The following is a 14,769-nucleotide window of genomic DNA, read 5'->3' as shown; positions in this document are numbered from 1 at the left end:
GCCAAGAATTATAGATTCAGAATAGGGTAAATAACCAATGAGAATGAAAAATAGTGACCAACTAGTAGAATTTGAAGAAGTGTATTTGCATTTTTTAGAAACAGGCATTACAGAGGTGATCACACAATGAACACATCAGCAAAGAGGGTAAACAAACTTAAAAGACATGTTGATATCACAAGTTCACACTTAGCATATTGGGGCAGGGGACATTTGTGGGAAGCAAGGGGGTAATTATGACTTCTGGGATTGCAAGCTAATAAGCAAAGGTGTATTAGGCCAGGACCTTAGATGCGTCAAGTTTCCAAGGGTTTCGAGGAACCCAGGGTAATGCTCGTACCCAAGGAAGGTCGAAAAATAGGAATTCCGGTGGCCTTGGCTTTCAGCCGGCCAAGAGCCAGAGTAGAACAAGAGAATAAGCGAACAACAAAATAAAGATCTTTAGCTTTTTAGTGGAAATTTTGTGATTCGCCGACTGTCCAAAAGGGAATGGGGGAGGGGTTTATATAGTAGTGAAAAAATCGAGCAATAATCAAGGAAACAGAGTAAATTAAGCAACAAGCAAGGAAAATAAATATGCAAATCAATCTGAAAATCAATTTAAGAGAGAAATCTGTAAACCCTAGTTTTTTAGGGAAAGTGCAAATAAATAGAATCTAAACAAAAAATCAGACTCACATAGTAGCATAGAACATATATAAATAGAATATCGTTCAAAATCAGAGATTTGAACCATTTTGGTTCGATTTCGGAAGAGATTTGCTTGCCATGATTAGGAATGCACTTAGGTAATACCATAAGAGAACAACCAGTACCAAAAGGGGGTCATATATGGCAAGAAATGGTAGTCAAATCCCTTATTTAGTGGGATTAGGAGAAGGATTTAGGGGGGCGGTGGTTTAGGGTTCTTCAGAGATAGAAGGGGATGTTGAGAGAGTGTGAGGGCGGTGGGTTAGGGGATAATAAGTTAGGGTTTGGGGGTTGGGTTAATTAAAAGGGAAGGGTGAATAAGGGTCGTTGATCTTGAGAAATCAACGACAAAGATTAAAAGTTGGAACGGGCAGGTCATGGAGATGGGGCACCAACCGGGTTTTGGATTAGTGGGTCATTTGGTTTGGGCTGGGGTATTTGGGCTAGATGTTTGAGGGTTTTGGGCTATTTATTTGGTCCGAAATTGGTTTTAAAATGGGATGTTGTTTAAATACCCAATATTTATCAAAAAAATAATTTATAAAAGTAATTAATAAATAATAAAAAATATTATTTGTGCACTAAAATGATGGTAAATAATAACTTAACATTAATATAAAATGTTATTTCGGACAAGTAATGTAATTATACATGAATATAGGCTATTATTGCAAAAACGTGCAATTAGCCTAAAAATGCAAATGCAATTATAGAAAAATGAAGTAAAATATTATAAAACATACATGTTAGTGTAAATAATAAGTTTGGATGATTAAATCATTATAAAAATAATTTGAAGGGTAATTATTGGATATTTATGTAATAAAATGCAACAAGAAATTAATTTAGAGCTTCTAAAAATTATGAAAAATTATGAAAATTGCTTGTATGGGTTTTTAAACTAAATGATGATGCAAATGATATTTTGAAAGTATATATATATATATTCTTTTAAAAATATTAGGGAAAAATTGGGTATCAACAGCTGCCCCTCTTTACCCGGGAATGATGAAAGAATTGTCGGGTAAAGAAATGATGACCGATTTTGACCGAATGGGATGTTTTGAAAAATAGAGGCCGAAATTTGGTTTTTGAGTTGCCTACATATCCCTGGTATTACGGGAATCAAGTCGCGTGTAGTTCTGGATCTAGCGGTGAACTGAGCCGATGGAGCTGTTGCAAGAATGGTCGTATGCTTGGAAAGTGTTCCTTTAGGTAGGATAATATCATATGAGTTTATATGAGGTTGTGAATGGATGTATCTCAAAACGGTTATGGATGAGCATTTGAACGGTTATCAAGTGGAAGCGGGTAGCGGACGGTGGTTGGCTACATTTGAGGTAATTTCAGGATGTGAGCACCAAACGAAAACCGGAGTGAAGATTGCTCCCGTTTAAAAGAACGGTTATCTCCTAGATTACCTACAAAACTTAAACGCAATGCATGTAAGTATATATGGATTATTGCGAGAATTTAAACATGATGCAAATTTTCTTTGGACTGTGAAAGTTGTCTTTGGACGGTGGGGATGATGTCCTTAGACCATGACGTCCTAGGCCATGAATCATATGATAGGGGATTCGCCGGCCATAAGATGATGTCCACGGGCCATGAAAATGGTGCCTCTGAACCATGACGCCTTTGAATAATGATGTGCAATACTGAGAGATCCTTAGGCCATGGAATGGTGTCTTCCGGCTATGAGGATGATGCCTTCGGACTATGACGCCTTTGGACAAAATGGAGATATTTCAGCCTATGAAGTGCAAATATGTGACGCTTGGTCACATGCAAAGATGAGACAAGACAAGGCTTAGTCTTGTGTATGATGAGTGCAATGCTTAGCCCTAGGTGAACAGAGGATACTGCTAGGTCTTAGGTGGTGTAGTGGGGATAGTATTTAATCTTGAGGAAAAGGCAGTGCTTAGCCATATGCAAGAGAGGGGCAGGGCTTAGACTTATGCAAAATAGGAGACAACTCTTAGTCTCATGCGAGTAAGGGAAGCGATGCTTAGCTTCATGCAAAATAGGAGACAATGCTTAGTCTCATTCAAAAAAGGCAGTGCTTAGACTTGTGCAGTTAAGGAGGCGATGCTTAGCCTCGTGCAAATAGGAGACAATGCTTAGTATCGTGCAAAGAAAGGAGACAATGCTTATGCAGATAAAGGAGACAATGCTTAGTCTCATGCAAAGAAAAGGAGACTGTGCTTAGTCTCGATGTAAGGAAAGGAAGAGCTTAGCCTTATAGGATTAGGGAGGCAATGCTTAGCCTTATACGATTAGGGAGGTAATGCTTAGCCTCATGCGAAAGAGGAGACAGTGCTTAGTCTCATGCAAAGAAAGGCGATGCTTATCCTTATGCAATTTATGGAGGCAATGCTTAGCCTCATGCAAAAATAGGAGACAATGTTTAGTCTCATGCAAAGAGAAGAAGACAGTTCTTAGTCTCATGCAATTAGGAGACATTGCTTAGTCTCATGCAAAGAAAGGCGATGCTTAGCCCTATGCAAGGAGAGGAGACAGTGCTTAGTCTCATGCAAAGAAATGTCAACCTTAGCCTTATGCAAGGAGAGAAGACAATGCTTACTCTCATGCAAAGAAAGGGAGACAGTGCTTAGTCTCATGCAATTAGGAGACATTTCTTAGTCTCATGCAAAGAAAGGCCGAGCTTAGCCTTATGCAAGGAGAGGAGACAATGCTTAGTCTCATGCAAAGAAAGGCCGAGCTTAGCCTTATGCAATTTATGGAGGCAATGCTTAGCCTCATGCAAAATAGGAGACAATGCTTAGTCTCGATGCAAGGAAAGGCAGTGTTTGGCCTTATGCAATTCGGGAGGCAATGCGTAGCCTCATGCAAAAATAGAAGACAATGCTTAGTCTCGATGTAAGGAAAATGATGAGTGACAGTAGAGTGTTTCTTAGCTGGAGATGCTTGGGGATATATAATCCGCTATCTTGAAGGTAGTGACATGACGTGTCTGCAGATATTATTGTCTTACTGTTCCTGCATCCAAAGAAAAATTGTGAGTTTTGCAGGGGAAGGTTGGTTCGCGCTTTTGTCTTTTGCTTTGCCTGTGCTCCTGTCTTGAGATCCTGTTTGAGTCACCCTGGGTAGCATCTGGCTGTTTATAGAAATAAAGTTTTTCGAAAAAAATGTGTGCATTTGATGAATGTAGTTATTTGAGATATACTATCGACTAAGTTAGATGAACCAATGACTGTGACATATTTTAGAGACATTGCGACCTCCTTGCTTTAGAATTTTGAGGGTCCTCCTCAAAATTCTGCCCCAGTTTAAAAGCAATTCTTTGACTGTTCTGTGTATTACGATGTCGGTTGAACTTGCTTTAGAATTTTGAGTTCCTCCTCAAAATTCTGCCCCAGTTTTCTGATCATGACAAAAATGAAGACTTTATTGAGTTGTGACCGAACCCATAGGGTTGCCTACGTATCCCCTCTTAAATGAGAATCAGGTCAAGCGTAGTTTAGTTACATCAAATGAAGAAATGTAAACAATATAAACATAGTATCTCTTAACTATGTATGAGTTGATAGGTTTTGGCCAAACTTCTCTGTCCATCTCTGCGAGTATGAGCGCTCCTCCTGTTAATACTCGATGAACCATGTAGGGGGCCTTGCCAATTGGGTAAAAATTTCCCTTTGGCTTCATCTTAATGCGGGAAGATCCGCTTCAGCACCAGCTGCCCTAGTGTGAATTGTCTAGACCTGACCCTTTTGTTGAAAGCTCTGGACATTCTGTTCTGGTAAAGTTGACTGTGACATACTGCGTTTATTCTTTTTCCGTCAATAAGAGCCAGTTGCTCATAACGACTTCGTATCCATTCAGCATCACTAAGTTCAGCCTCTTGTATGATTCTCAAAGAAGGAATTTCTACTTCTGCGGGAATAATGGCTTTAGTGCCATAGACCAGCAAATAAGGAGTTGCCCCAGTTGATGTGCGAACCGTGGTACAATATCCAAGTAGGGCAAATGGTAACTTCTCGTGCCATTGTTTGTGATTATCTACCATCTTCCTTAATATCTTCTTGATGTTCTTATTGGCGGCTTCCACAGCTCCATTCATTTGTGGCTTGTATGCTGTGGAATTCTTATGCTTGATCTTGAAGGTTTCACATATAGATTTCATTAAGTCACTGTTAAGGTTGGCGGCGTTGTCGGTGATGATAGATTCTGGCACCCCGAATCGACAGACAATACGATCTCTAACGAAATCTGCGACGTCCTTTTTAATTACAGACTTGTAAGATGCGGCTTCAACCCATTTTGTGAAATAGTCTATGGCCACTAGAATGAACCTGTGCCCATTTGAAGCGGCGGGTTCGATTGGACCGATGACATCCATTCCCCAAGCGGAGAAAGGCCAAGGTGCACTTGTTGCATTGAGTTCATTGGATGGCACTCGTATCATATCTGCATGTACTTGGCATTGATGACACTTTTGGACATACCTGATGCAGTCCGTTTCCATAGTCATCCAGAAATATCCTGCTCTTAATATCTTCTTAGCTAAAATAAAGTCGTTCATGTGTGGTCCGCAAGCTCCGGCATGTATCTCTTCGAGCAGTTTGGAAGCTTCCTTGGCATCAACACACCGTAATAATCCTAGGTCTGGAGTCCTTCTGTACAAAATTCCTCCACTTTGGAAGAAATGGTTGGAAAATCTTCGGAGTGTGCGTTTCTGAGTATGATTTGCGTGCTCCAGGTACTCTCCTTTTGCCAAGTATTCTTTGATGTCATGAAACCATGGATTCCCATCAGCTTCTTCTTCAACATGAGCACAATAAGCTGGCTGATTATGGATTCCTACTGGAATAGGATCGATGGAATTCTTGTCTGGGTGTGGTATCATGGAAGATAGAGTGGCCAACGCATCTGTGAACTCATTTTGGATTCTCGGAACATGTTTGAACTCTATTTTTGTGAACCTCTTCATCAACTCTTGTACGTAGTACAAATATGGCAATATTTTGGTATTCTTTGTAGCCCATTCTCCTAAAACCTGATGTACCAAAAGGTCTAAATCTCCAATTACCAGCAATTCCTGAACGTTCATGTTAATGGCCAACTTGAGCTCCAAGATGCAAGCCTCGTATTCTGCCATATTATTGGTACACGAAAATCTAAGTTTTACGGATACCGGATAGTGTTGACCCGTCTCTGATACCAAAACTGCTCCAATACCTACTCCTTTGAAGTTCACAGCTCCATCGAAAAACACTCTCCAACCGTCATAGGTTTCGGTGATATCTTCTCTTACGAATAATACCTCTTTATCGGGAAAATACATTTCCAGTGGTTCGTATTCTCCGCCCATAGGATTTTCTACCAGATGATCTGCCAATGCTTGTCCCTTGACCTCTTTCTGAGTCACATAGATGATGTCGAACTCACTCGGTAGTATCTGCTATTTTGCCAATTTTTCCGTAGGCATGGGTTTCTGGAAGACGTATTTTAATGGATCCATTCTTGATATGAGATATGTGGTATATGAACAGAAGTAGTGCCTCAACTTCTGAGCTATCCACGTTAAAGCACAGTAGGTGCGCTCCAACAAAGAGTATCGTGTTTCGTAGGGTGTGAACTTCTTATTAGATAGTATATGGCATGTTCCTTTCTTCCCGTCTCGTCGTGTTGTCCCAAGACACAACCGAAAGCCCCATCCAGTACAGATAAATAGAGTAGCAGAGGTCTCCCAGGTTCTGGTGGGACCAGAACAGGTGGTTTGGATAAATATTCCTTGATCTTGTCAAAGACTTTCTAGCATTCTTCAGTCCAACTTGTTGCAGCGTCTTTCTTTAACATTTTGAAAATCGGTTCACAAATCACAGTTGATTGTGCTATGAAACGGCTGATGTAATTGAGATGCCCCAAGAAACTCATCACATCTTTCTTGTTCTTTGGAGGTGGCAAATCTTGGATACCCTTGACCTTTGACGGGTCTAGCTCAATTCCTCGATGGCTGACGATGAACCCTAACAGCTTTCCAGTGGGGACCCCGAAGGCACACTTTCCGGGGTTCAGTTTCAGGTTGTACCTTCGAAGTCGATTAAAGAATTTCCTCAAATCTGCTATATGATATGTGCTTCTCTTGGATTTGATGATGACGTCATCCACGTACACCTCTATCTCCTTGTGTATCATGTCATGGAAAATGGTTGTCATGACCCTCATATAAGTGGCTCCAGCATTCTTTAGGCCAAACGGCATCATTTTGTAGCAATACACTCCCCATGGTGTAATAAAGGCTGTCTTTTCGGCATCCTCTTCATCCATCCAGATCTAATGATATCCCGTGAAGCAATCCACAAAGGATTGGAGTTCATGCTTGGCATAGTTGTCGATCAGTATGTGTATATTGGGCAACGAGAAATCATCTTTGGGACTTGCTCTGTTTAAGTTACGATAGTCGACACACACTTTGACCTTCCCATCTTTCTTTGGAACTGGCACAATGTTAGCCAACCAGGTCGGATATTCAACCACTTTGAGAACCTTGGCTTTGATCTGCTTGGTGACTTCCTCCTTTATTTTCAGACTCATATTTGGCTTGAATTTTCTGAGCTTCTGCTTTACATGCAGACACATAGGGTTGGTAGATAGTTTATGAGCAACTATGGACGTGCTCAAATCGGTCATATCATTATAGGACCATGCAAAGATATCCTCATACTCCTTCAAGAACCGGACGTACTCTGCCTTCTCTGATGGTGATAGGTGAATGATTACACGTGTTTCCTTGACTGTTTCAGAGTCTCCCAAATTAACTGTTTGGGTATCATCTAAATTGGACTTAGGCTTGTTTTCAAAGTTTTCCACTTCTCTGACAATTTTCTCGGGTATTATATCCTCCTCCAGATCCTCTGAATCATTATCCTTATATTGCGTTGTCTCATTACATATCACAGTCGTAAGTTTATCGGGATAGGTAATAATAATACTGTAGAGAAAAACGTAAAGAATAATAATAAATACTAAAAATAACAATGCATTAGATAAATCTTGAAAACGTCAAACAAGTACGGCTCGATGACCCGAGCAATTATTTCAAACAAAACATGCTTATAACAAAATACTGAAAATGTCTTAAATGCTCATAAAATTGCTTTTAAAATAAATGATGTTAATTTCCAGGCTACCCAGGAACTCAACGGGCCCTTGATGGTGCAACAGTCCAGTTCTTGAGAATAGCTCCCTTCTCCATGGTCTGAATAATGAGGCCTTCCTCCTCCTCCTCCTCAACTATCGCACTGCAATTCATGTCTTCATCATCCAGAAACAGATTCCTTATACCAGCTAGAACTTCATCTTCTTCGGACTCCTACATCATGTCAGCTTGATGAAATGACTGGCTCAAATGTGGTACTGGTTGCTGTAGAGGGTAATAAGGACCACGCCATGGTGGCGACCAATTCTGATACTCGTGCTAGGTGTATTCATACTCAAGCCCAAAAGTTGTGCCGTGACCGGAACAGTTTGATTGGTGTAAATGGGATTACTCCCGTCCCCATGGATGATCACTTCCGGATGGTTCCACTCAAACTTCACGACCTGATGTAAAGTAGTAGCTACAGCTCCAGCGGCGTGTATCCAAGGTCGTCCCAATAATAGGTTGTAGGTAGCAGATATGTCCAACACTTGAAACTCAACATCAAACCAGGTTGGGCCCATCTGTAGGTTGAGGTTGGTCTCCCCAGTTGTGGCCCTTTGAGACCCATCAAATGCTTTTACATCCATACTTCCTGCTCATATCTCGTGCAGACCTTTACCCAACCTTTTCAAAGTAGTTAGTGGACAGATGTTGAGACTCGAACCCCCATCTATCAGGACTCTAGCAATGAACTTGTCTTCAAACTACACTGTGATATGCAGTGCCCTATTATGACTTAATCCTTCTGGTGGCAGCTCGTCTTCATGAAAAGTGATCTTGTGGCTTTCCAACACTTGCCCTACCATGTTGGTCATCTCTCCACTGGTGATGTTGTTGGGTACATAGGCTTCGTTCAACACCTTCATCAGGGCATTCCTATGTGCCTCGAAGTTTTGCAGCAGTGATAAAATGGATATTTGAGCAGGAGTTTTGTTCAGATGATCAACCACAGAATATTCCCTTGCTTGCACCTTTATCCAAAGGTCATCCGGGCCAGTCTCAATGATAGGTGAATTAGATGCAGTTTCTTTGCTCGTTCCTCCTAAATGCTCGGGTGTATAAACCCTACCAGCTGTGGTCATTCCTTGCGCTGCACCTGTTTCTTCCATTTTTGCCTTTCCTTTTCTTCTTGCTTCCACAACATAATCCCATGCTACCATCACGGTGAAGGGCGTTGTTACTTCAACCTCAAACGGAGTTGGTGTAGCTACCTCAACTTCAATTGGTGCCTGAGTCTGTACCATGATAGGTGTGAGAGTGATTGGAGATGTTTCAGAATTATACCCTTCCCGAATGAGTCCAATTGACCCCTCTGAGTCCCATTCTTCATCGGTCTCTATCACGTTTACTCCTCCACCCCTATGATCTGGGAGCGGATTGTTACGGACATTGGGTGCAGCCGCTTTTGCCTATATGACTTTGGTGTCAATTAATGTCTGTATCTTATCATTCAAAGTACGAAACTCATCAATAGTATGACATTTCATGCCTGAGTGATAGGCACTGTCTTGTTTGGATTAATCCACTGGGAAGAGTTTTTCATAGCAACAGCGGGAATGGGAGTGATATAACTGGCAACTTTCAATCTCTCATACATCTGGTCTATAGGTTCAACAATTGGGGTGTATTGTCTCGGTGGTCTGCGGTCGAAATTTGGTCTAGGTTTTTGGTAGTTTTGGCGGGCTGGTGGTGAGTGGTAGTATGCGGGTTGGGTGTTATAGGTATGGTAAGTGGTGGCAGGTTGTTGGTATCTGGGAGGTGAAGGCTTATATGTGGGTGGAGGTGTTTGGCATATGAAAGGAGACTTCGGACCTTGGGCTACCATTACTGCACCTATTTCTTTCTTCTTGGAGATACCTCCTAACTGCAGGGCCTTATTTGTGGCTTGGAGTGCTTCAAAATTTGTCACCATTCCGCTTTTGACCCATTCTTCTATTCTCTCTCCCAACTTGATGATATTAGAAAATTTATGATTTTCAATAACCATCAATCTTTCGTAGTATTGCGGATCCTGAGCTCTGACGAAGAACTTATTCATCTGTTCTTCTTCTAGCACTGGCCTTACTTTTGCAGCTTCAGACCTCCACCGAGTAGCATATTCGCGGAAAGTTTCCGTTGGCTTCTTCTTGAGATTTTGAATGTAGAAAATGCCTGGTGCGTTTTCTGTGTTAAACCTGAATCGATCAATGAAATCTGATTCCATGCTCACCCAATTAACCTATTTCTTTGGGTTCTGACTGATGTACCAATATAGGGCGTCTCCGGTGAGGCTTCTCATGAACAGCTTCATGCGGATTCTTTCATCCCTGCCAACTCCTACAAGCTTGTCACAATATATTCTCAAATGTACCTTCGGATCACCAGTTCCGTCAAACATTTCGAACTTAGGAGGTTTGTAACCCTCTGGAAGTTCTACATCTGGCTGAATACACAAATCTTCACAATTCAAACCCTTAATGCCTTTGCCCCCTTTGATACTTTGAACCCTGCCAGTAAGTTTCTTGAGTTCCTCTGCCATGTTCTTGATGAGCAGGTCCTTCTCGGCAGATTCGGGTATGTATAGGGTCTGTTGTGGGGTGTGGGGTAAGGTTTCCATATATATAGGATTGCTTTGGTGGACTCCGGGAATCTGGGCGTAATAGTGGTCATTGGTTGAGTTTTTTGGGTCAGGAGTAGGCTGTGATGCATTCTGAGGGATGTGGTATGTGGTTGTTTGTTAGTATTAAGTTAGGTGGTGATGGTGTTGTTGGAGAGTAGGTATCGGTGTTGTAGTTCTGAGAAGGTGTGGTGTATTGATATGGTGCGGGAGGATTCGGTGGTGGGTTTTGATTCTGCGTGTTTTGGGGAGGTATCGGGTTTTGGGCATTTGTGTTTTATTGGTTGATGTCAGGGACGTTTAGGGTGAGGGAAAGGTTTGCCAAGTTCCGGCCCTGCTCAAGTTCCCCTTGTAGTTCCAATATTTTCTGTTCCAGACGTAGGACTAATTCGTTCTGTGCTGGAGTATTCTGACCGTCTGAGGTTTCAACGTTCTCTGCATTGTCCTTTCTGATACCGCTTAAATCGTCCATTTTTTCTTTCCCTTTGCTTTTGCCTTTAGGATAACTTGGTGGAGGAGAAGGTGGAGGACCTCTAGATCTAGTATGATATGCGGATGAGGCCAATATGCACAAACCAACCTTTGGGGAATGGGAATAAACAAAGAAAAGAAAACAAAAAGGTAACCAAATCAATAAGGGATATTGAAAGAATGCTTGCAATATTAAACATGTGTTGCAGAATCAGTAAATAAATTCGCGTCCTAATTTGGGGGACCTCGTTATGCCCGAGGTAGGCCTAAGTGACACATAGACTTGGAGAAAATTGATGCCAATAATTATGTCATTTCATTAATGCGAAAATGGATCAAATCCTTACTAAAACGACAATAATAAGAAAGTGACTAATGGCATTTGCCCTATTACATTCAAAAACTAAAACTAAGCTAAAAAGCAGTAAAGAACATCATTCTTTAATCTATTTGGCCCCGGAGGGACATTCTCCATGCTTGGCCCTCTTGGATCCATCAATCAAGTTCCCCTGGTCGCATATGTCCAATAGTAGGTAAGCCCTTGCTAGGTTCCCTCCCTCACTGCCTTCCGTATTCTGACAATCCGAGAGCCTCTTCCTCATCTTCCATTCGAGTTCCATTAACCCTTGCTCCAAATATTCCAATCTTTCTGTTGATTTAGTAGCAATTTCTTTCCATTCGCCGATAGCTTCCATGTCCACTTTGTCTTGTTCCAAATGTCTAGCTTCAGACTCGAAAACCCTCTTGCGCAACATCCTATACTTATCTTGTGCTTCAGCAACGTCATCGATAACCCTATTTACCATATTGATCCCTAGTTTGACATCTCCGACTATATCATCGACCAACCACGACGGGTAGAAGTATACATGGCCGGCATGGTACATGTCTGGCTCAATAGTGTCTTTCTCTACAACGACTTTTTGATTCCACATATGTTGCACCTCGAACTTGAACGGAATGATGTTCCCTTTAAAGTCTGCTTTATACTGGACCATGTTGGAAACCCGAGGTATAACCTGCTTTCTTCCTGCTTGCTTCATTACCCTTATAGGAGCATAAGGATAGATTCCTCTTAACCCGATCAGCAACAAATGAGTGGTTTCTCTTGACATGATGATGAACTCGCTGCTAGGGAACCATTCAAACATCCAATGTACCCTTTCATCAGTCAAATTGCTGAAGAAACGCACCTAGCTCACAGCATTTCCAGGTTGTGTGAACTTATCTGGGATAAATGTCTTTTTTTTTTGGATGATAGTAGGCTATGTAGTCATTCAATAGTCATCATAGAAGTTCCTGACGATATTCACCTCTCTGGAAATGTTCTAATAACCAAACCTGTAGCAACAGATTATAGCCCTCGAAATGCCCGTACCCCTACTTGCATCGATCTAGAGCTCGGTACATTTCAGCCAAGATCATAGGGATGATAGTGTAAGTTCGTCCTTCAATTCCTTCCATTAGAGTCCTAGCGACCATGGCTAAACGAGTGTGGATCCTCCCCCTTTCATCGAAAATATCAGCAACTCCAAGAAACAGACAATGAAAGCAAAAACTCGACGGTATGTCCAGCCCAAAGAAGTAATGGCAAGTTCATCACGATGAAGGCGATATAACTTGCTATGCCCATAACATTCATAAAGGAATTCAAATGGTATGTATGACTCCTTCACACAAAGTAATTCATCATTCTTCTTGAAACCCATCATTTTTAAAAAATCGCGGGGAGTGGGATTTTCTGGTACTAATAAACCCGGACTATCCCATGGCAGCCTAGCGAAGCCTCCTATTTCCTCTAAGAGAGGGGTCATCTCTACATTACCAAACTGAAAAGACAACTCTTTTCTCATTCCAAAACATAGTGGTGGCCTCAATCAATGCGTTATTTGGCCGGATGTCCAATAAGGAAGGTAAATTTTCGCGGACACTTTTCACATGATTCTGGTCACTAGGTGAGAGGTTCTTCCACCAATCAAGCAGCAAAGGTGGAATGTTTTAAACCATGCCGAACCTGGGAATTTCGTGCCTCATTTTCTGCAAAACAAATAGAGTTAGCCCCTTCCCCTCCGGGTCTGACTATTTACACATTAATGATCAACATATCAGTATGTTTTCTCCAAGTAATGTACATAACGTGATGGTGTCCATTGATATTATGGAAATCCTGTCGGACTTTGGACAAGGCTTATCTTAGTGGATTATCACGTGGAAAACGTCCTAATCCGTATTAGGTTTGACATGACGCATGCACAGTTAATATTGGAGTGAGGTTTCTGGAAGGGTCTAGACTGGTACCTTCAAGTGGACAACTTGATAGGGAAAGGCAGAGCACCATCTACTGTACCATTGATCGACTAGTTTTACCGCAAATAAGCCTTTCCAAATTAAAAAGGGTAATTTTGGGAAGAGCGCGGACACTCATCAAGTGCCGCTATGGTATTAGTTGGGCACGAGTAGAATATGATGTGGAGCATGCTTTATGCAAAGATAATAATATATTGCCAAGTATTTGCATGATAAATACGTGAAAGCAATAAACGCAGTATTAAAATAAAACATAAAGGACGTAAAAAGAAAGACAAAAGAAGAAGTTAGTTCATGGAACATAGGGAATATAATAAAGTGAGCAAGGGAGTAGGGGTGGGAGAGATATGATATAGCTAATAAATAGCAGTTAGAGCAACTAAGGGGCGGATATGGAAAGGGATGTGCATGTTATAACAAATTTAAGCACATAAAGATGGAGAAGGGAAGGGTCGTACATGTTATAATGGTTTTAGACAAGTAAAGGTGAACGAGAAAGGGATGTGTGTGTTATAGCAAATCTAACAAATAAATATGGAAAAGGAATGTGCGTTTATAACAGAGAAAACTAATCCACATAAGCTAAGTTCATTATGGTAAGAGCCTAAGTGTATATCCCCAACAGAGTCAGCATACTGTCGCGCCCCGTTTTCTCGCAAAATCGGGTTTCGACATATGACAACTTTTTTAAGGAAGTATTAAAAGAGGAGAATCACTACCTAATGGGTTTTAAGGTGTGTAAGGGCACCTATTTGCATATGACTCGGGTTAAACTAGTTTGCATCACCAAAGATCGGGTAAGGGCTCACAATTACCTCGAAGAAAAGGTGTTAGGCACTCTTCGAGGTCCACAACTGTGGTCCCGGCCGAACTTGAATTATATGAATTGGTCAGATAAATGAAGACATAGAAAAACAAGAAATTTTGGAAATTTATTAAAAGACTTTGAGTAAATACGAACACTTGATTCAAAGATAAACAAGAATAAGATTGGGGGTTCGGGGGGTCTTAAGTTTTTTAGCCTAAAGGATCACCCCGTACAACATAAATAATACTTCGTAACTCCCTCGAGATGGGGTGTTACTCGTATTATTCAGCGGGCACAGACTATCATCTCCTGCTACCCGATTACTATCTTTAAATTATTACCTAAAGCGCACTAGTTGATTCTAAATCGTGCCTTATGCGTGCACTACCCGTCCCATACCTATGGTCTAGGAGGCATTTGGACCTCTATTTTGGGTGGTTCTAGACTTGACTCAGGCTGCTCAGAAAATGTTAAAACTAGGCGACAGTTCAAAACAGATATGACTGCAATTAAATACAATTAAAGGCTCAAGTTTGCCTCCGCGATTAGACAACAAAGGCACGCAGACAGATTTCTATGTAGGGTATTAGGCAGTTTCAGAATTGAGGGAGATTGAAGTCGTTAAGACCTATAGACATGGCTTCTAGATGATCTGATTCAGATATGCAGGCTATTTTAGACCTATGATTTCTAAATTACCAGTTGTGAATACATGCTGCTACTAAGTCG

The sequence above is a fragment of the Nicotiana tomentosiformis genome, chromosome 6, assembly GCF_000390325.3.
Source record: "Nicotiana tomentosiformis chromosome 6, ASM39032v3, whole genome shotgun sequence".
NCBI classification, from domain to species: domain Eukaryota; kingdom Viridiplantae; phylum Streptophyta; class Magnoliopsida; order Solanales; family Solanaceae; genus Nicotiana; species Nicotiana tomentosiformis.
The sequence above is the reverse complement of the archived record's forward strand: the minus strand, read 5'-3'. Positions refer to the sequence as shown.